We start from the raw sequence: 23,527 nt of genomic DNA, 5'->3' as shown, positions 1-23,527 counted from the left end.
TAATTCTTGGGTGGTTGCCTCAGATGTTCATGCTGATGATTTGGTTCGCGCTTTTCATAGGGCTCATCCTGGTCGCCCTGGTGGTTCTCGTGAGGGTTCGGTGACCCCTCCTCAAGGGGGGGGTACTGTTGTGAGTTCTGTTTTTGGGCTCCCTCTGGTGGTTACTGATGGTGCTGGGTGACTTGTCTTTCCTGGGTCTCTGGGTTCCACCTGTTCCATCAGGATATGGGAGTTTCCTATTTAACCTGGCTTTGCTGGCATTTCCTCGCCGGTTATCAATGTATCCAGTGTGTCTTGTTACCTCTGCTCCCTGCTCCTAGAACCTTCTGGTCAAGCTAAGTTTGGATTTTCCTGTTTTGGTGTTTTGCTTTATTTGGTTTTTAGTCCAGCCTGCAGATATGTGATTATTTGCTGCTGGTTGCTCTAGTGGGCTGAAATTGCTCCTCATGTACCATGAGTTGGCACATGAGTTCAAGTAATTTCAGGATGGTTTTTTGAAGGGTTGTTCGCTGACCGCGCAGTTCACTTTTGTATCCTCTGCTATCTAGCTTTAGCGGGCCTCATTTTGCTGAAACTGTTTTCATACTGCGTATGTGCTTTCCTCTCATTTCACCGTCATTATATGTGGGGGGCTGCTATTTCTGTGGGGAATTTCTCTGGAGGCAAGAGAGGTCTGTGTTTCTTCTAATAGGGGAAGTTAGATCTTCGGCTGGAGCGAGACGTCTAGGATCATCGTAGGCACGTTCCCCGGCTACTTTTATTTGTGTGTTAGGTTCAGGGTCGCGGTCAGCTCAGGTTCCATCGCCCTAGAGCTTGTTTGTATCTGTGCTTGTCCTTAAGTGATCCCCTGCCATTGGGATCATGACAGCCGGCGGCCAGGAGGAGCAGCAAGAGGATCCAGGGACACAGGTGAGTATTGTAGGGTCCCCGAATCCCCCTATTTCTCTGTCCTCTGATGTGCGATCACATCAGAGGACAGAGAATTACACTTTTTTTTTGCGGTCGCCGGTAAACAGTTAATTACCGGCGATCGCAAAACAGGGGTCGATAAAACCGACCCCGATCATGCTCTTTGGGGTCTCGGCTACCCCCGGCAGCCGAGACCCCAAAGATTCTCGCGGGGCCGGCCGGCGGGCGCACTGCGCATGCGCCCGCCATTTTGAAGATGGCGGCGCCCACCGGGAGACACGAGGAGCATCGGGGGAGCTAGGTGAGTATTGGGGGGCCACCTGGGACCCCTTTTCTCTGTCCTCCGATGTGCGATCACATCGGAGGACAGAGAAATTAAAAAGAGATCGCGTTTTTGTTTTTTTTTGCGCTCGCCGGTAAACGGTTAATTACTGGCGATCGCAAATGCGGGGTGGGTTAAAAAAACCCCGAATCATGTTCTCTGGGGTCTCGGCTACCCCCGGCAGCCGAGACCCCAGAGAAAATCGGCCTCTGGGGGGCGCTATTTTTTCCACAGCGCCGTTAATTAACGGCGCTGTGGTTTAAGTACCCTTAGCGGCCGCCGTTAAAAGGCGTATCGGCAGTCGCTAAGGGGTTAAGTAATGAGGGCATTTTAGGCCCCTGTGCAAAATCATATGGAGAAACTCACATAAATAACTTTTACAGGTTTATTTCAAAATTGCAAAATAAGATATGAATAATGCACAACATTTTAATTATATTTTTTTGCAGCAATATAAATCTAGAGTAAACTAGCTGCAGCTCTTTTCTAACTTTTTCTTTTCAATTTTATTGGTCTTCCAAACAATTTTCGCATGTTATCTTTTCTGAAGAATGTTCTTTACAGACATTTTCCCCCACAAGTGTTACAATAACGCTCAGTTTTCCTCTCTTAAGTTTTTTGGACAAATGAAACAACGCTTTCGTTTTCTTTCTCCTGGCTCTGGAATATCCTGAAACTCTACACCACACCGTTTCATTGCTTCTTTAGTTTGCTTTGGCAAGCATTTCATGTTACTTCGCTCCATCATGTGAGGCATTACACGTTCATGGCAAACGTCCTTCAAGAATAGGCGTCTCCTGTCCTTCCTCCTGGCGTGGAATACTGGATGAGTTTCTGTATAAATGATGAATGAATTTAGGGCTGCTACATCAAGCATATTTGAAAAAAATTACTGCACGCCAACGTCTTGTTTGCCTCTTGCATGAATATTCTCCCACCATTTCATCCATTTTTTTCTACACCTCCTTTAGTTTTATTGTAATGCAGGATGATTTCTGGTTTCAATTTCTTGTCATTGTTGTTAATACTGCAATCATGATGCATGGTACTGAGTAATATAACGGATTTCTCCTTCGCTTTGTAAGATACTTGAGATGATGTTACGGCCTTATCACTCCCTCCCAAAATCATATGACATCCTCACATGGCATGATCCACCCCCAGCCCCTCCACCAGCAACCCTGACTACAAATAAAGTAACTTGAGACCCAAACACTGCTGAGTACAAGATCAAAATAGCAGGGGCCTAAAAGGCCTCCCATTCCGTACAGATGTGGTTTTCCCCAATATTGTACTTCATGTTAGTAGTAAAATTTATTTGCTATGACTTGCGTTTATTTATAAAAAAAAAAAAAAAAATGTAGCAATTTTCAGACTTTTATTTTTTGTCCCCTTAAATCAGAGTCATATCGCACAAAATAATTAATAAATAACATTTCCCAAATGTCTATTTTACAACAGCACTATTTTGGAAACATCATTTTTTTTGTTAGGGCGTTATAAGGGTTAAAAGTTTACCAGCGTTGTCTAATTTTTCCAACAAAGTTTACAAAACCATTTTTTTTAGGGACCACCTCACATTTGAAGTGACTTTAAGGGGTCAATATGATGGAAAATACCCAAAAGTGACACCATTCTAAAAACTGCACCCCTCATTTCTCCTGAGTTCGCTGATACCCCGTATGTGGGGGAAAGCCACTGTTTGGGCGCATGGCAGGGCTCAGAAGGAAGGGAGCACCGTTTGACTTTTTGAACAAAAAATCATCTGGAATCAATGGCAGGCGCCATGTCGTGTTTGGAGATCCCCTGATGTACAGTACCTAAACAGTGGAAACTCCCCAATTCTAAATCAATCCCTAACACAGCTTGATTTACTATTTTTTTTATTTTGATCACTGTGATAGGGCCTATGTGCCTACTACATTTAAAAAAAAACATCAACAAACTGGATCAAGTTCAGAGAAGAGCGACCAGAATGCTGACCGATCTGCAAACCATGTCCTATGAGGAGCGGTTGCAGGATTTGGGAATGTTTAGCTTGCAAAAAAGAAGATTGAGAGGAGATTTCATATCTGTCTATAAATATCTCAAGGGGCTGTCTCGTCTTTATTCTCATTTGCACAAGGAAAACTAGAAGCAATGGGATAAAACTGAATTGGAAGAGACACAGATTAGATATTAGAAAAAACTTTTTGACAGTGAGGGTGATCAATGAGTGGAACAGGCCGCCACGAAAGGTGGTGAGATCTCCTTCAATGGAAGTCTTCAAACAGAGGCTGGACAGACATCTGTCTGGGATGATTTTGTGAATCCTGGTTTGAGCAGGGGGTTGGACCAGATGACCAAGGAGGTCCCTTCCAACTCTACCATTCTATGATTCTATGAAATGAACCAATAGGAAAAATCTATTGTTGCCGGGTGCCGGCTGGCAGATATTGATGTGTGCACTGCGCATGTGCCCGCCATTTTCCCGGAAGAAGACGCAGAGGGCCGGGGGACAGCGCCAGAGGCATCGGGGGACACCGGAGTTACTGGGGAGGGGGACCCCATTTTTCTCTTCTCTGATGTGCTAGATCATATCAGAGGAGAGTGCAATAAATGGGATATCTGACTTTTTTTTTTTGCGGTCGCTGTTATTCAGTGAATAACGGCGAACGCTACACTGGGGACGGTAAAAACCGACCCAAATCATGATTTTCCGACTCTGGGGACGCTATAACCTTACTGTATTTCTCAGCTCCGTTAAAAAGCAGTGCTGAGGAATAAGTATCCTTAGCTGCCGCCGTTAAAAGTTGTATTGGCGGTCGTTATGGCATTATTTATAATGTCTGTACATTGTTCTGTAGAATAAAGCATGTCAATCTCATCCTTTTAGTGTTAAGAGTGAATTCAGATGACCACAAACCAGAAACTGCACGGACCACGATGCTCATGATGCAGAGACTGGCCATGTGTCTCCAACCCTAATTCAACAGCCTTAGAACTTCCACGTATGTCTAAGTTCAGCTTAAAGCCTCATTCAGACATCCATTGTTCATGTTCTAGCTGAGTCTTTCATGGATTGAACATGTACCCATTCTAAGCTTTGGACACTTTTGTGTTTTATTTTGGACTGTGTGATTACAAATACAGGTTGGTTTTTGATCCTGTCATAGATCAGAATTACCCAATTATGGGTGACATCTATCAATCAGCTGCAGTGAAGAGCCATAAGTGGGCTCTGCCAGACCAGTCAAGTCTCTAGCAGTGGTCCCGTTGGAACGTTTCAGAATATATTCATGCAGCCAGTCTGCGATTCATGCTGCCTGCAGTTTGGGCAGCATGAATCAGGTGACTGGTACCCAATAAAGGTTACCAGTTCCTTTTTAAGTTAAGTGAAAAATTGAATTTTTTTAAAGGTTATAAAATATGAAAAATAATGTAACATTTTTTATACGTCAGGGAGAGCAGCTGCTGAAAATATCCCTGAAAACCTAGTGTATTAGCTTGCATTACGATTGCAGTAAATGTGGGCCCATGTGTGTGACGTCTCTCCTCTCCTCCCCATCTGAAAGTTTGCAAAAGGATAAGAAAGAATGAAGTTTAGGGTCACAGCGCGGAAACATTTTGTTGGTGACCTCCAGTGAGACTAGCACGTAGACAGTGTCTCTGAGGACGGCTGGCAGCACTGATTCTCTTAGTTGCTGCTTTACTTCTCACTGTATCACACATGATAGGATTAGATACATAGACTATATTGTACATGAGAGGATAAGATACACAGACTATATCACACATGAGAGGATTAGATGCATAGACTATATCACACCTGATAGGATTAGATACATAGACTATATTTCACATGATAGGATTAGATGCATAGACTATATCACACATGATAGGATTAGATACATAGACTAAGTAATGGCCAAAAGTATTAACACCCCTGCAATTCTGTCAGATAATACTCAGTTTCTTCCTGAAAATGATTGCAATCACAAATTCTTTGATATTATTATCTTCATTTAATTTGTCTTAAATGAAAAAAACACAAAAAGAATTGTCCTAAAGCCAAATTGGATATAATTCCACATCAAATATAAAAAAGAGGGTGGACAAAAGTATTGGCACCGTTCGAAAAATCATGTGATGCTTCTCTAATTTGTGTAATTAACAGCACCTGTAACTTACCTGTGGCACCTAAGAGGTGTTGGCAATAACTAAATCACACTTGCAGCCAGTTGACATGGATTAAAGTTGACTCAACCTCTGTCCTGTGTCCTTGTGTGTACCACATTGAGCATGGAGAAAAGAAAAACCAAAGAACTGTCTAAGGACTTGAGAAACCAAATTGTGAGGAAGCATGAGCAATTTCAAGGCTACAATTCATCTCCAAAGACCTGAATGTTCCTGTGTCTACCGTGCGCAGTGTCATCAAGAAGTTTAAAGCCCATGGCACTGTGGCTAACCTCCCTAGATATGGACGGAAAAGAAAAATTGACAAGAGATTTCAACGCAAGATTGTGCGGATGTTGGATAAAGAACCTAGACTAAAATCCAAACAAGTTGAAGCTGCCCTGCAGTCCGAGGGTACAACAGTGTCATCCTGTACTATCTGATGTGAATTCTGCTCTTGGGTTCCCTCCAGTGGTTGTAGCTGGGAATGCAGTTGTCTCCGAGTCATAGTCCTGGCCAGGTGTATCTGCTAATTGCTGTTCTGACTGGGATATTTAAGTGTGCAGGATTCATTAGCCCTGGCAAGTTGTCAATGTTTCTTTGGAAGTATTGGATCTCTGCCTGGCCTCACCTGCCTAGCTGCCAGTTCAGCAAAGATAAGTGTTTATTTCTTTTTCTGAAGCACACTTGCTGTGTGCTTATTTTCAGTGCTGATCTTTTGTTTCTATTTGCTCCAGCTTTGACTGTGTCAGTTGCTTTTCTCAGTCTGGTTGGATTCTCTGGAGTTGCAGTTATACTCTCCACATCTTTAGTTAGGTGGTGGAGTTTTGTATTTTCTGCTGTGGATATTTTTGTCGTATTTTTATGCTGACCGCTTAGTATCCTGTCCTTTTCTATTTAGCTAGAAGTGGCCTCCTTTGCTAAGCCTGTTTTCTGCCTGCGTGTGTCTTTTCCTCTCCAACTCACAGTCATTATTTGTGGGGGGCTGCCTATCCTTTGGGGGTCTACTCTGAGGCAAGATAGTTTTCCTCTTTCCATCTTTAGGGGTATTTAGTTCTCAGGCTGTGTCGAGGTGTCTAGGTTTTGTTAGGCACACCCCACGGCTACTTCTAGTTGCTGTGTTAAGATCAGGGTTTGCGGTCCGTATAGTTACCACCTACTCCAGAGAAAGTTTTACTGCTGCTCCAAGGCCACCTGATCATAACAGTACAACTGGCCAATAATGAGTTAAATGCATCTCAGAAGAAGGGAGGAAAGGTCTTGAGCCATTTTTTTTTCTTCAGTCTACTTTGTCTTCTCCCTCTTAATCTCTGGGTGGCTGAAGAGCCTTGTGCTAGCATGAATGTTCAGGAATTAGCTTCTCGTGTAGACCAGCTTGCTGCTAGGGTACAGGGTATTTCTGATTACATTGTTCAGACTCCGGCTTTAGAACCAAAGATTCCTACTCCTGATTTGTTTTTTGGTGACATGTTGTGAATTCTGTTGTCGAGCTCCCTCCTGTGGTCATGAATGGAACTTCAGCTGGTTCTGTCCATGGGCTTCCTCTGGTGGTTATGAGTGGGGCTGCGGCTTCTGAGTTTCCTTCCACAGGTGACGAGGTTAATTCGTTAGCTGGCTGCTCTATTTAACTCCACTTAGATCATTGCTCCATGCCACCTGTCAATGTTCTAGTATTGGTCTAGTCCGCTCCTGGATCGTTCTGGTGACCTGTATTCTCCAGCAGAAGCTAAGTTCCTGCTTGTTTTTCTCTTGTTTGCTATTTTTCTGTCCAGCTTGCTATATTGATTTTTGTCTTGCTTGCTGGAAGCTCTGGGATGCAGAGGGGCACCCCCGCACCGTGAGTCGGTGCGGAGGGTGTTTTTGCGCCTCTGTGTGGTTTTTTGTAGTTTTGTGCTGACCGCAAAGTTACCTTTCCTATCCTCTGTCTGTTCAGTAAGTCGGGCCTCTCTTTGCTAAATCTATTTCATCTCTGTGTTTGTGATTTTCATCTTTACTCACAGTCATATGTGAGGGGCTGCCTTTTCCTTTGGGGAATTTCTCTGAGGCAAGGTAGACTTTATTTTTCTATCTTTAGGGCTAGCTAGTTCCTTAGGCTGTGACGAGTTGCATAGGGAGCGTTAGGAGCAATCCACGGCTATTTCTAGTGTGTGTGATAGGATTAGGGATTGCGGTCAGCAGAGTTCCCACGTCCCTGAGCTTGTCCTGTATTATTGTAACTATCAGGTCTTTCCGTGTGCTCTTAACCACCAGGTCCATTATTGTCCTAACCACCAGGTCATAACAGTACAGGTGGCCCAAAGTATTAATGCATCTCAATAGAGGGATAAGAGAAGTTCTGAGACCATTTTTTTTTCTTTGCACTGTGTTTTGTCTCTCTTTTCCCCTTTACCTCTGGGTGGTTCAGGATACAGGTGTAGATATGGATATCCAAGGTCTGTCCTCTTGGATGGATAATCTCACTGCAAGGGTACAAAACATTCAAGATTTTGGGGTTCAGAATCCGATGTCAGAGCCTAGGATTCCAATTCCTGATTTGTTTTTTGGGGATAGATCTAAGTTTCTGAATTTCAAAAATAATTGTAAATTGTTTCTTGCTTTGAAACCTCGCTCCTCAGGTGACCCTGCTCAACAAGTGAAAATCATTATTTCTTTGTTATGTGGTGACCCTTAAGACTGGGCATTTTCCCTTGTGCCAGGAGATCCGGCATTGCGTGATGTTGATGCATTTTTTCTGGCGCTGGGATTGCTTTATGATGAACCAAATTCAGTGGATCAGGCAGAGAAAATCTTGCTGGCTCTGTGTCAGGGTCAGGATGAGGTAGAGATATATTGTCAGAAGTTTAGTAAGTGATCTGTACTCACTCAGTGGAATGAATGTGCCCTGGCAGCAATTTTCAGAAAGGGTCTCTCTGAAGCCCTTAAGGATGTCATGGTGGGATTTCCCATGCCTGCTGGTCTGAATGAGTCTATGTCTTTGGCCATTCAGATCGATCGACGCTTGCGTGAGCGTAAAGCTGTGCACCATTTGGCGGTATTATCTGAGCATAGACCTGAGCCTATGCAATGTGATAGGACTTTGACCAGAGCTGAACGGCAAGAACACAGACGTCGGAATGGGCTGTGTTTTTACTGTGGGGATTCCACTCATGCTATCTCCGATTGTCCTAAGCGCACTAAGCGGTTCGCTAGGTCTGCCACCATTGGTACGGTACAGTCGAAATTTCTTTTGTCCGTTACTCTGATTTGCTCTCTGTCGTCCTATTCTGTTATGGCATTTGTGGATTCAGGCGCTGCCCTGAATTTGATGGACTTGGAGTTTGCTAGGCGCTGTGGTTTTTTCTTGGAGCCCTTGCAGTATCCTATTCCATTGAGAGGAATTGATGCTACGCCTTTGGCCAAGAATAAGCCTCAGTACTGGACCCAATTGACCATGTGCATGGCTCCTGCACATCAGGAGGATATTCGCTTTTTGGTGTTGCATAATCTGCATGATGTGGTCGTTTTGGGGTTGCCATGGCTACAGGTCCATAATCCAGTATTGGATTGGAAATCTATGTCTGTGTCCAGCTGGGGTTGTCAGGGGGTACATGGTGATGTTCCATTTTTGTCAATTTCGTCGTCCACTCCTTCTGAAGTCCCGGAGTTTTTGTCGGATTACCGGGATGTATTTGATAAGCCCAAATCCAGTGCCCTACCTCCTCATAGGGATTGCGATTGTGCTATTAATTTGATTCCTGGTAGTAAGTTTCCTAAGGGCCGACTGTTCAATTTATCTGTGCCAGAACACGCCGCTATGCGGAGTTATATAAAGGAATCCTTGGAGAAAGGTCATATTCGCCCGTCGTCATCACCGTTAGGAGCAGGGTTCTTTTTTGTGGCCAAGAAGGATGGTTCTTTGAGACCTTGTATTGATTACCGCCTTCTTAATAAAATTACAGTCAGGTTTCAGTATCCTTTGCCACTGCTGTCTGATTTGTTTGCTCGGATTAAAGGGGCTAGTCGGTTCACCAAGATAGATCTTCGAGGGGCGTATAATCTTGTGCGTATTAAACAGGGCGATGAATGGAAAACAGCATTTAATACGCCCGAGGGCCATTTTGAGTACCTGGTTATGCCATTCGGACTTTCCAATGCTCCATCAGTATTTCAGTCCTTTATGCATGACATCTTCCGAGAGTACCTGGATAAATTCCTGATTGTATATTTGGATGATATTTTGGTCTTTTCGGATGATTAGGAGTCTCACGTGAAGCAGGTCAGAATGGTGTTCCAGGTCCTTCGTGCGAATTCTTTGTTTGTGAAGGGGTCAAAGTGTCTCTTTGGAGTTCAGAAGGTTTCATTTTTGGCTTTCATTTTTTTCCCCTTCTACTATCGAGATGGACCCTGTTAAAGTCCAGGCCATTTATGATTGGACTCAGCCGACATCTGTGAAGAGCCTGCAAAAGTTCCTGGGCTTTGCTAATTTTTATCGTCGCTTCATCAGTAATTTTTCTAGTGTTGCTAAACCGTTGACTGATTTGACCAAGAAGGGTGCTGATGTGGTCAATTGGTCTTCTGCGGCTGTGGAAGCTTTTCAGGAGTTGAAGCGTTGTTTTTCTTCTGCCCCTGTGTTGTGCCAGCCAGATGTTTCGCTCCTGTTTCAGGTCGAGGTTGATGCTTCTGAGATTGGAGCAGGGGCTGTTTTGTCGCAAAGAAGTTCTGATGGCTCGGTGATGAAACCATGTGCCTTCTTTTCTAGAAAGTTTTCGCCTGCTGAGCGCAATTATGATGTTGGCAATCGAGAGTTGTTGGCCATGAAGTGGGCATTCAAGGAGTGGCGTCATTGGCTTGAAGGAGCCAAGCATCGCGTGGTGGTCTTGACGGATCACAAGAATTTGACTTATCTCGAGTCTGCCAAACGGTTGAATCCTAGACAGGCTCGATGGTCGCTATTTTTCTCCCGTTTTGATTTTGTGGTTTCATACCTTCCGGGCTCTAAGAATGTGAAGGCTGATGCCCTGTCAAGGAGTTTTGTGCCCGACTCTCCGGGTGTTCCTGAGCCGGCGGGTATTCTCAAAGAGGGGGTAATTTTGTCTGCCATGTCCCCTGATTTGCGGCGGGTGCTGCAAAAATTTCAGGCTGATAGACCTGACCGTTGCCCAGCAGAGAAACTGTTTGTCCCTGATAAATGGACTAGTAGAGTTATCTCTGAGGTTCATTGTTTGGTGTTGGCTGGTCATCCTGGAATCTTTGGTACCAGAGATTTGGTGGCTAGATCCTTTTGGTGGCCGTCTTTGTCACGGGATGTGCGTTCTTTTGTGCAGTCCTGTGGGACTTGTGCTCGGGCTAAGCCCTGCTGTTCTCGTGCCAGTGGGTTGCTTTTGCCCTTGCCGGTCCCGAAGAGGCCCTGGACGCATATTTCTATGGATTTTATTTCGGATCTCCCTGTCTCTCAAAAGATGTCAGTCATTTGGGTGGTTTGTGATCACTTCTCTAAGATGGTCCATTTGGTACCCTTGTCTAAATTGCCTTCCTCCTCTGATTTGGTGCCATTGTTTTTCCAGCATGTGGTTCGTTTACATGGCATTCCGGAGAACATAGTTTCGGACAGAGGTTCCCAGTTTGTTTCGAGGTTTTGGCGATCCTTTTGTGCTAGGATGGGCATTGATTTGTCTTTTTCCTCGGCTTTCCATCCTCAGACAAATGGCCAAACCGAACGTACTAATCAGACTTTGGAAACATATCTGAGATGCTTTGTTTCTGCTGATCAGGATGATTGGGTGTCCTTTTTGCCTTTGGCTGAGTTCGCCCTTAATAATCGGGCCAGTTCGGCTACTTTGGTTTCGCCGTTTTTCTGCAATTCTGGTTTCCATCCTCGTTTCTCTTCAGGGCAGGTTGAGTCTTCGGACTGTCCTGGTGTAGATACTGTGGTGGATAGGTTGCAGCAGATTTGGACTCATGTGGTGGACAATTTGACATTGTCTCAGGAGAAGGCTCAACGTTCCGCTAACCGCCGGCGCTGTGTGGGTTCCCGACTTCGTGTTGGGGATTTGGTTTGGTTGTTGTCTCGTCATGTTCCTATGAAGGTTTCCTCTCCTAAGTTTAACCCCTTAGTGACTGCCAATACGCCTTTTAACTGACCTGAGATATAAGAGACTTATATCCCCATACAGGTGACAATCCAGTAGCTGTCAGCTGTCCACTATAGCTGACAACTTGCTGCATCAGCCATGATCAGTGTTTGCACCATCCAAATCTATTTAACCCCTTAGATGCTGCTGTCAATAGTGACTACATCATTATAAACGGTTAACAGACTGTGGGGGCTTCCTCTTTATCCCAATTGGTGGTCTCAGATCATGATTGCATGGTCCTGATGTTTGTCATGGAAATTCATGACCAAATAGCGGCCTTAGAGTCTGTCGGCTGTAGTAACCTGTTCAGAAGTTAGTGACATTTAGGTGATAAAAATACACATTTTCATTTTTCTCATGCCACTTTGCATTAATTCCTGAAAATCACCCGAAGGGTTAACAAACGACCTGACTGCAGTTTTCAATATGTCAGGGGGTGCTGTTTTTTAAATGGTATCACTTGTGGGGATTTCCCTATATATAGGACCCCCAAATTCACATCAAACATGGATAGGTCCCTAAAAAAATACATTTTGTATATTTCCTTGAAAAAAATGTAAATTGTTGCTACATTTTTAATCCTCCTAAAATGCTAACAAACTAAAATAACATTTTGCAAATGGCGCTGTTGTAAAGCAGACATGTGGGAAATGTTATTTATTAATGTTTTGCTGTGGTATGACTATCGGGATTAAAGGGATAATCATTCAAAGTTTGAAAATTGCTAATTTTTTAACATTTTTTTCAAATTTCTGATATTTTTTATAAATAAATATAAAGCATATCAACCTAAATGTACCATTATCATAAAGTATAATGTGTCACGAAAAAAACAATCTCAAAATCACTGGGCTTTGTTGAAGCATTCCAGAGTTATTACCACATAAAGTGACACTGGTCAGATTTCAAAAATTTGGCTCGGTCACTAAGGGGTTAAGCCTCGTTTCATTGGTCCGTATAAGATTTCTGAGGTTCTCAATCCTGTGTCATTTCGTTTGACCCTTCCAGCTTCTTTTGCCATCCACAATGTGTTCCATAGGTCGTTGTTGCGGAGATACGTGGCGCCTGTGATTCCATCCGTTGATCCTCCTGCCCCGGTGTTGGTTGAGGGGGAGTTGGAGTATGTGGTGGAGAAGATTTTGGATTCTCGTATTTCGAGACGGAAACTCCAGTACCTGGTCAAGTGGAAGGGTTATGGTCAGGAAGATAATTCCTGGGTTTTTGCCTCTGATGTTCATGCTGCCGATCTGGTTCGTGCCTTTCATTTGGCTCGTCCTGGTCGGCCTGGGGGCTCTGGTGAGGGTTCGGTGACCCCTCCTCAAGGGGGGGGTACTGTTGTGAATTCTGTTGTCGAGCTCCCTCCTGTGGTCATGAATGGTACTTCGGCTGGTTCTGTCCATGGGCTTCCTGTGGTGGTTGTGAGTGGGGCTGCGGCTTCTGAGTTTCCTTCCACAGGTGACGAGGTTAATTCGTTAGCTGGCTGCTCTATTTAACTCCACTTAGATCATTGCTCCATGCCACCTGTCAATGTTCTAGTATTGGTCTAGTCCGCTCCTGGATCGTTCTGGTGACCTGTATTCTCCAGCAGAAGCTAAGTTCCTGCTTGTTTTTCTCTTGTTTGCTATTTTTCTGTCCAGCTTGCTATTTTGATTTTTGTCTTGCTTGCTGGAAGCTCTGGGATGCAGAGGGGCGCCCCCGCACCGTGAGTCTGTGCGGAGGGTCTTTTTGCGCCTCTGCATGGTTTTTTGTAGTTTTGTGCTGACCGCAAAGTTACCTTTCCTATCCTCTGTCTGTTCAGTAAGTCGGGCCTCTCTTTGCTAAATCTATTTCATCTCTGTGTTTGTGATTTTCATCTTTACTCACAGTCATTATATGTGGGGGGCTGCCTTTTCCTTTGGGGAATTTCTCTGAGGCAAGGTAGGCTTTATTTTTCTATCTTTAGGGCTAGCTAGTTCCTTAGGCTGTGACGAGTTGCATAGGGAGCGTTAGGAGCAATCCACGGCTATTTCTAGTGTGTGTGATAGGATTAGGGATTGCGGTCAGCAGAGTTCCCACGTCCCTGAGCTTGTCCTGTATTATTGTAACTATCAGGTCTTTCCGTGTGCTCTTAACCACCAGGTCCATTATTGTCCTAACCACCAGGTCATAACAGTGACACGTCCAAATTTTTGAGTTTTAAAAACAACTGTAAACTGTTTTTTGCATTGAAACCTCGATCCTCCGGTGATTTCATTCAACAAGTTAAAATCATCATCTCCCTGCTGCGTGGTGATCCACAGGATTGGGCATTTTCCCTGGAATCTGGGGATCCTGCTTTGCTTAATGTAGACTCCTTTCGGGCGTTAGGATTACTGTATGATGAACCTAATTCGGTGGATCAAGCGGAGAAGACCTTGTTGGCCCTGTCTCAGGGTCAAGAGGCAGCAGAATTGTATTGTCAGAAATTCAGAAAATGGTCGGTGTTGACTAAATGGAATAATGATGCTTTGGCGGCAATTTTCATAAAGGGTCTTTCTGAATCCGTTAAAGATGTTATGGTGGGGTTTCCCACACCCTCCAATCTGAGTGATTCTATGTCTCTGGCCATTCAGATTGACCAGCGCTTGCGGAAGCGCAGAACTGTGCGCGCTATGGCGTTTTCCTCAGAGCAAATTCCTGAGCCTATGCAGTGTGATAGGATTCTGTCTAAAACAGAACGACAAGGTTTCAGGCGTCTCAATAGGTTGTGTTATTATTGTGGCGACACTTCCCATGTCATTTCTGTCTGCCCTAAGAGGACAAAGAGGATCGCCAGTTCATTTACCATCAGTACTGTACAACCTAAATTTCTGTTATCTGTGTCCTTGATCTGTTCATTGTCATCATTTTCTGTCATGGCGTTTGTGGATTCAGGCGCTGCTTTGAACTTAATGGACTTTGACTTTGCTAGGCGTTGTGGTTTTCCCTTGCAGCCTTTGCAGAACCCTATTCCTTTAAGGGGCATTGATGCTACACCCTTGGCTAAAAATAAGCCCCAGTTTCGGACACAGGTGACCATGCGCATGGCGCCAGCCCATCAGGAAGATTGTCGATTTCTGGTGTTGCATAATTTGCATGATGCTATCGTGCTGGGTTTTCCGTGGTTGCAGGTACATAATCCTGTGTTGGATTGGAAGTCCATGTCTGTGACTAGTTGGGGTTGTCAGGGGATTCATAATGATGTTCCTCTGATGTCTATCGCCCCTTCTTCCTCTTCTGAAATTTCGGAGTTTTTGTCTGATTTTCAGGATGTATTCGATGAGCCCAAGTCCAGTTTCCTTCCACCGCACAGGGACTGCGATTGTGCTATTGACTTGATTCCAGGCTGTAAGTTTCCTAAGGTCCGACTTTTCAACCTGTCTGTACCTGAACATGCCGCCATGCGCAGCTATATTAAGGAGTCTTTGGAGAAAGGGCATATTCGGCCATCTTCTTCACCGTTGGGAGCGGGGTTCTTTTTTGTTGCTAAAAAAGATGGTTCCTTAAGACCCTGTCTTGAATAAGATTACGGTCAAGTTTCAATACCCTTTACCTTTGCTTTCCGATCTGTTTGCTAGGATTAAGGGAGCTAGTTGGTTTACTAAGATTGACCTTCGAGGGGCGTATAATCTTGTTCGTATTAAGCAGGGTGATGAATGGAAAACTGCGTTTAACAAGCCCGAAGGCCATTTTGAATATTTTGTGATGCCATTCAGACTCTCTAATGCTCCATCTGTTTTTCAGTCTTTCATGCATGATATCTTCCGGAATTATCTTGATAATTTTTTGATTGTATATTTGGACGATATTTTGATTTTTTCCGATGATTGGGAGTCTCATGTGCAGCAGGTCAGGATGGTATTTCAGATCCTTCGTGACAATGCCTTGTTTGTGAAAGGGTCTAAGTGTCTTTTTGGGGTGCAGAAGGTCTCCTTTTTGGGCTTTATTTTTTCTCCCTCGTCTATAGAGATGGATCCGGTTAAGGTTCAGGCCATTCATGATTGGATTCAGCCCACATCCGTGAAGAGCCTTCAGACATTTTTGGGTTTTGCTAATTTTTATCGCCGTTTCATTGCTAATTTTTCCAGCGTGGTTAAACCCTTGACTGATTTGACGAAGAAGGGCGCTGATGTGGCGAATTGGTCCCCTGCGGCTGTGTCTGCCTTTCAGGAACTTAAACGTCGTTTTACTTCTGCTCCAGTGTTGCGTCAACCGGATGTTTCTCTTCCGTTTCAGGTTGAGGTTGACGCTTCTGAGATTGGGGCAGGGGCTGTTTTGTCTCAGAGGGATCCTGTTGGTTCCTTGGTGAAACCGTGTGCCTTCTTTTCCCATAAGTTTTCGCCTGCTGAACGCAATTATGATGTCGGCAATCGGGAGTTGTTGGCTTTGAAGTGGGCGTTTGAGGAGTGGCGACATTGGCTTGAGGGAGCTAAGCACCGTATTGTGGTCTTGACCGATCATAAGAATCTGATTTACCTCGAGTCTGCCAAACGGTTGAATCCTAGACAGGCTCAATGGTCCTTGTTTTTTTCTCGTTTTGATTTCGAGGTCTTGTACCTTCCGGGTTCTAAGAATATTAAGGCTGATGCCCTCTCTAGGAGTTTTTTGCCTGATTCTCCTGAGGTCTTGGAACCGGTCGGTATTCTGAAAGAAGGGGTGGTCCTTTCTGCCATTTCCCCTGATTTACGACGGGTTCTTCAGGAATTTCAGGCTGACAAACCTGACCGCTGTCCTGTGGGGAAACTGTTCCTGACAGATGGACTAGTAGAGTGATTTCTGAGGTTCACTGTTCCGTGTTGGCTGGTCATCCTGGCATTTTTGGTACCAGAGATTTGGTTGGTAGGTCCTTTTGGTGGCCTTTGTCGCATGATGTGCGTTCTTTTGTACAGTCCTGTGAGACTTGTGCGCGGGCCAAGCCTTGTTGCTCCCGCGCTAGTGGGTTGCTTCCACGCTAGTGGGTTGCTTTTGCCTTTGCCGGTCCCTGAGAGGCCCTGGACGCATATTTCTATGGACTTTATTTCCGATCTTCCTGTTTCCCAGAGGATGTCGGTTATCTGGGTTGTTTGTGACCGATTGTCTAAGATGGTTCATTTGGTGCCTTTGCCTAAATTGCCCTCTTCTTCTGATTTGGTTCCGTTGTTTTTTCAGCATGTGGTCCGTTTGCATGGTATTCCGGAGAATATTGTGTCCGACAGAGGTTCCCAGTTTGTTTCTAGGTTTTGGCGGGCCTTTTGTGCCAAGCTGGGCATTGATTTGTCTTTTTCTTCTGCATTTCAAACTCAGACAAACGGCCAGACCGAGCGAACTAATCAGACTTTGGAGAATTATTTGAGATGCTTTGTGTCTGCTGATCAGGATGATTGGCTGGCTTTTTTGCCATTGGCCAAGTTTGCCCTTAATAATCGGGCTAGTTCGGCTACTTTGGTTTCGCCTTTCTTTTGTAATTTTGGTTTTCATCCTCGTTTTTCTTCTGGGCAGGTTGAGCCTTCTGACTGTCCTGGTGTGAATTCTGTGGTTTACAGGTTGCAGCAGATTTGGGCTCATGTGATGGACAATCTGGTGTTGTCTCAGGAGGAGGCTCAACGTTTTGCTAACCATCGTCGGTGTGTTGGTTCCCGGCTTCGGTTTGGGGATCTGGTTTGGTTGTCTTCCCGTCATGTTCCTATAAAGGTCTCTTCTCCTAAGTTTAAGCCTCGGTTTATTGGTCCTTATAGGATTTCTGAGATTATTAATCCGGTGTCTTTTCGACTGGCGCTTCCGACCTCTTTTGCTATCCATAATGTCTTCCATAGATCTTTGTTGCGGAAATATGTGGAGCCCGTGGTTCCCTCTGTTGATCCTCCGGCCCCTGTGTTGGTTGATGGGGAGTTGGAATATGTTGTTGAGAAGATTTTGGATTCTCGTTTTTCGAGGCGGAGGCTTCAATACCTTGTCAAATGAAACGGTTATGGCCAGGAGGATAATTCTTGGATTTTTGCCTCTGATGTCCATGCTGCTGATTTGGTCCGTGCCTTTCATCTGGCTCATCCTGATCGTCCTGGAGGTCCTGGTGAGGGTTCGGTGACCCCTCCTCAAGGGGGGGGGGTACTGTTGTGAATTCTGCTCTTGGGTTCCCTCCAGTGGTTGTAGCTGGGAATGCAGTTGTCTCCGAGTCACAGTCCTGGCCAGCTGTATCTGCTAATTGCTGTTCTGACTGGGATATTTAAGTGTGCAGGATTCATTAGGCCTGGCCAGTTGTCAATGTTTCTTTGGAAGTATTGGATCTCTGCCTGGCCTCACCTGCCTAGCTGCCAGTTCAGCAAAGATAAGTGTTTATTTCTTTTTCTGAAGCACACTTGCTGTGTGCTTATTTTCAGTGCTGATCTTTTGTTTCTATTTGCTCCAGCTTTGACTGTGTCAGTTGCTTTTCTCAGTCTGGTTGGATTCTCTGGAGTTGCAGTTATACTCTCCACATCTTTAGTTAGGTGGTGGAGTTTTGTATTTTCTGCTGTGGATATTTTTGTAGTATTTTTATGCTGACCGCTTAGTATCCTGTCCTGTCCTTTTCTATTTAGCTAGAAGTGGCCTCCTTTGCTAAGCCTGTTTTCTGCCTGCGTGTGTCTTTTCCTCTCCAACTCACAGTCATTATTTGTGGGGGCTGCCTATCCTTTGGGGGTCTACTCTGAGGCAAGATAGTTTTCCTATTTCCATCTTTAGGGGTATTTAGTTCTCCGGCTGTGTCAAGGTGTCTAGGTTTTGTTAGGCACACCCCACGGCTACTTCTGCGGTGTTAAGATCAGGGTTTGCGGTCCGTATAGTTACCAGCTACTCCAGAGAAAGTTTTCATGCTGCTCCAAGGCCACCTGATCATAACAACTATCCGTCGGCGTCTGAATGAAAAGGGACTGTATGGTAGGAGACCCAGGAAGACCCCACTTCTTACCCCGAGACATAAAAAAGCCAGGCTGGAGTTTGCTAAAACTTACCTGAAAAAGCCTAAGGCTATATTCACACGTTGCGGTTTTTACCGCGGAACCGCAGCGATTTTGCCGCTGCGGGTCCGCTGCAGTTTCCACAGCATTTACATGTAAACCTATGCAAACCGCAAACCGCTGTGCACATGCTGCAGAAAAAACCGTGCAGAAACGCAGCGGTTTATATTCCGCAGCATGTCACTTCTTTTTGCGGAACTGCAGCGGTTCTGCACCCATAGACCTCCATTGTGAGGGTCAAACCCGCAGTAAAACCCGCAGATGAAAAAATATCTGCGGGTTTTCTGCGGTTTGTGGTGCAGGAACCGCTACAGCCGGAAGTGCGGGGAAGCGGGAGGGAGTGCGTCGGCGGAAGTGCGTGGGCGGAGTGTGGCTGTCATGATGGAGGCATATCGTCGCATGGGGATCGATGTCGGTCGCTTGATCGTTTTGGTATGTATGTGGATATGTGTGTGAAGTCTGTGTGTATATGTGTGTGTGTGTGTGTCCCCATGTGACGATAGTGCCACCCAATTGTGGTAAATCGCCGTATGGGACTACTACTCCCATCCGATATTATGATGGGAGAGTTGTCCCTGTGTCCGGCGACTTAGCACAATTGTAAGTACGGTAACACAAAACACATCACACACAATACACACACAATAAACGTAACATACATGACACACAGTACATAAAACATAGAGTATATACTCACCAACAGCACATACTGGTACGCGAAGTCCTCGTCCCTAGAAAAAAATCCTCAAAAAATAAACCAAATCCATACTCCCTGTCTGCAGAATCCAAAACCGAGTGTCCCACGCCGATCTCCTGCTCTCCGGTGATACACTGCCAGGAGCGAAGCTCCTAGCAGTGTATCGTGTACTGTTCCGGAGTTCAATGGCGCCGGCTTCTCGGTTAACGGCAGTACAGCTGCGTTGAACTTTCCCACGTAGCACTGCCGTTAAGCGAGAGTACCGGGGTCAATGAACGCCGGTAAACTCGCTCGCGCATGCGCAGTTACACACCGACAGGAGCTATGGCTCCTGTCAGTGTGTTGCTGCAGCCGTGGAGAGCAGACACATCTCTGGATGTGTCTGTTCTCCATGGCAGATCTTCGTGGGACCCTCGATGGATTTCTGCGGACAGGGCCAGGGAGTATGAATTAGTTTTTTTATGTTACTTCTTTTTCAGGTCGAGGGTCTTCAGGATGGATTGAGCGTGAAATAAAAGAATTGTCAAAAAGTGTGTGTCTTCATTTCATTTTTTTTTTTTTTAACCCTTTCATAGGATTAATAATGGATAGGCGTCTTATTGACGCCTCTCCATTATTAACCGGGCTTAATGCCACCTTACAATAGCAAGGTGGCATTAACCCCTCATTACCCCATATCCCACCGCTACACGGGAGTGGGAAGAGAGGGGCTAAGTGCCGGAATTGGCGCATCTTTTTGATGCGCCTTTTCCGGGGCGGCTGCGGGCTTATATTTGTAGCCAGGGGGGGGGCAAATATCCATGGCCCCTTTCCTAGGCTATGAATATAAGCCCACGGCTGTCTGCGTAGCCTTTCTGGCCTAAAAATATAGGGGGACCCCAACACTTTTTTTTTTCGGGGCCCCCTATATTTTAGTGCCAGAAAGGCTACGCAGACAGCTGTGGGCTTATATTCATGGCCTGGGAACAGCCAGGGGTATTTTAACCCCTTCCCGGGCCTCAAATATTGGCCCACGGCTGTCTGCCTAGCCTTTCTGGCCTAAAAATATAGGGGGACCCTATGTCATTTTTTTTGGGTGGGGTCCCGTTTGAGGGATCCGTGTGATGTCCGTGTGTCTGCTTTTGTGTCTGTGTCCTTGCATTGCAACAATTTTTTCAATGTTAACACTATGACAGAAAAAATGCACACGGATGGCACACACAACATCCATGTGCGGTACGTGTTTACACGGACCCATTGACTTTAATGGGTCCGTGTAATCCGTGCGCTCCCACAAACACTGACATGTCTCAGTGTTTTGAAAACGGACACACGGTCCTTGAAAACACGCTGACATCTGTAGAGACACATTGATTTTAATGTGTCTACGTGAGTCAGTGTCTCAGGTACGTGAGGAAACTGTCACCTCACGTACCGGAGCCACTGACGTGTGAAACTGACATAATTTGGTGTTTGCCTTGTTTGTTTGACTTTGGGTTAGGGTAGGGGTGATGTTAATATATATCCAAATTTTTAAACATTTGTGCTGTAAGGAAACCTCTTAACTCCAACATGGAAGTAGAGCTAAGCCCACCGGCATCAGGGGCTTATCTACCCATTCTGGTATACTGTAGATAAGCCCCGATGTATCCTCAAAGATGATTAAAAGAGGTTAGATTATACTGACCCAGGGTCGGTACCGGTCCAATGAGCGTGGCGGTCTGGTACAGCCCCTCCCATCTTGTTATGATGACGTCCTCTTGTATTCACGCTGCGGCTTATCTCCCTGGTGAGGGCACAGCAACGTACTGCAGTAATGCAACGTACTGCTCTCAACAGGGCAGACAAAGTACGCCTGCGCTGGAGCCGCAGTGTGAATACAAGAGGACGTCATCACAACAAGATGGGAGACGCTGGACCGGACAGCAACGCCCATCGGTCCGTTACCGCCCCTGTGTCAGTATAATCTAACCTCTTTTGATCATCTTTGAGGAAACATCGAGGGCTTATCTACAGTTCCCATTTTGGGGGTGACAGGTTCCCTTTTAGATTACTTATCATTTGGATATAGTATGTAATGGCACTATTCTATTCATTGTAGGTTCGCGATATATCTTGTATATGGGATGCCGCTGATGTGTCCTACAAGGACAAATATTTCCGAGACCATTGCTGGACCAAGATTGTGAGGGACCTCTATCCGGAGTGGGATTCCCTGTCCATTGCAAACCAATTGGAAATTGGTAATTATATTGTTACCGATTATTAGAGTTTATGATAAATTTACTTTGACAATATATATATATATTTTTTTTTTCTTAGAAAAAAATGTCAAGCAGAGATGGAGGTCAGTTCGGGACCGGTTCAACAAATTCATAAATACATGTGACCGGAGTGGATCTTCTCCAAGTCGAATAACCTTTCCATTTTACGATGAGCTGCAGTTCCTGCTCACAAGCCGGACTTTGCGGAGGTAGGTTATAAACCACTAATATATATGTAGCCTCATCAATGTTGCCATGTGGTGTAGCACAGTTGACTGCGTATTGAACGCTGTGTCCTGCCTCTGCGTTCAATACACAGCATCCAGATGTTATACCCTAGTGAAGAGAGCATTTTCCAAAATCCTGTCTGCGCTATGATTCCAAAGATGGAGTTGTGAGAGGTATGGCACTACACCGTGTTTATTTATCTTGTGTTGGCACTTTGACTGCGCAAGATAACTAGCACATTGTTTGGATAGCATGTGGTGATAACGCATGTGTTAAATCAAAACATGCATTATCAGCACACATGCAAAAAAATGAACAGCGTTTTGGAGTAAGCGGCCTTTATGCTGTTCCTAAAATGTTGCTCCTCCGCAGCGGTCATGATTAATTATTTTTTTCCTTTTCTCACACAGGACTGAGGGAAACCTTTCCAACCCGCCTCCTGTGGATGACCACTCCGAAGATGGAGCAGGCATTGATGGAGCAGGCACTTCCTTCGGGAGCGGGAGGGACAATTTCTCCATCTCTTACCACAGCTTCTGCTGATGCCGCATGTCCAGCAGCTGCTGCAGGCACATCAACTGCAGCAGCTGTTGGATCATCTGATTCGTCAGAAGCTGTGGTAACAGAGAAGAGAGCTCCCTATCCGGTGGCAGGAGAGTCCATTAAAAAAAAAAAAAGAATGAGGATAAAACTGAGAAGATCGCAAGTGACACACTCGATTTACTAAAACAATCCTCAAGTGAGGACCAGTGTGATTTTTTTGCGTTGACCATTGCCCGAAAGGCACGCTCACTGCCACCGGATAGGCAGTCTCTCTTCATGTCTCTGTGCCAAACATCCCTCACCGCTCTGGAGGACCCTGCTCCAATTCAGTCATATGAGAATGTATTGACGGGGGTTTTCGGACTCTTTCGCCCACGACCGAAACCCAGTGAACCGCACTCTAGGGCGTCTTCCTACACCCAACCGGCACTGAATTTTTCGGGAGGAGGAAACACAAGCCTGGGACCATCTGCAAGTCAAACTTTCATCACTATTAACGAACAAGACGTGCACTCTCGCTAATGGTGGTGCAGACTGAACATGGAGGGATACTCCAAACTATGTTCATATAACAACAGTCGCACTCAAGGAAAAAAAATTCCCAGATTTTCGGTTTTTGCTGAAAAACGTGTTTTCTCTTTATTGTGAATACCAAAAAAGGTAAAGAAATCACCGCAGTGTTTCAAAGTAGGTAACGTTTCGACCTATAGGGTCTTTCTCAAACCTTACTTATAGTTGAAGGAGCAGAGCTGAGAGCATGGGAGAGTATGTGACATACCACCACCGCAGACACCACATCCTAAGCTGCTATAGCCCGCACTGGGACTTGTACACCCTCCCATGCTCTCAGCTCTGCTCCTTCAACTATAAGTAAGGTTTGAGAAAGACCCTATAGGTCGAAACGTTACCTACTTTGAAACACTGCGGTGATTTCTTTACCTTTTTTGGTATTCACAATAAAGAGAAAACACATTTTTCAGCAAAAACCGAAAATCTGGGAATTTTTTTTTCCTTGAGTGCGACTGTTGATATATGAACAAACTTTCATCACTGACACAAGTAGCTCCTATGGGTATTCCCAGGAATACACCTACTTGCATTAAGATGCAATTGTTTGTGAAAAAGTTATATTTTCAAATAAGTAAGTTGCAGCCAAATTCAGTTTTTCATATTGAAAAAAACTTTACAACTGTTTGTAAAAATTTAGTTGCTTGTTAAATAAATTACTGTTGATCAAATGTCATCTCTGATTTTTATATACTTTACGTACTTAGCAGACAGGGCCTCTATGTTGTACGGTGTCATGGCTATATGGGCGCTGGACTATGGGATGGACATAGTGTGATGGC

At 45.0% G+C, this 23,527-nt stretch overlaps 1 long non-coding RNA gene across 1 annotated transcript in view; it reads left to right on the top strand.

Annotated features, from left to right (window-relative positions):
* LOC138665687 (uncharacterized) overlaps window positions 1-22,125 on the top strand; it is a 46,981-nt gene extending 24,856 nt beyond the window's left edge. Inside the window, exons 2-4 of the long non-coding RNA XR_011318507.1 lie at window positions 21,245-21,386; window positions 21,466-21,616; window positions 22,046-22,125. This is a non-coding gene — a long non-coding RNA (uncharacterized lncRNA). The remainder of the gene's footprint in view (window positions 1-21,244; window positions 21,387-21,465; window positions 21,617-22,045) is intronic.
* The last annotated feature ends 1,402 nt before the right edge of the window (window positions 22,126-23,527 follow it).

This window comes from Ranitomeya imitator, chromosome 2, assembly GCF_032444005.1.
Source record: "Ranitomeya imitator isolate aRanImi1 chromosome 2, aRanImi1.pri, whole genome shotgun sequence".
Lineage (NCBI taxonomy): Eukaryota > Metazoa > Chordata > Amphibia > Anura > Dendrobatidae > Ranitomeya > Ranitomeya imitator.
This window is presented reverse-complemented; position numbering and strand designations above follow the sequence as displayed.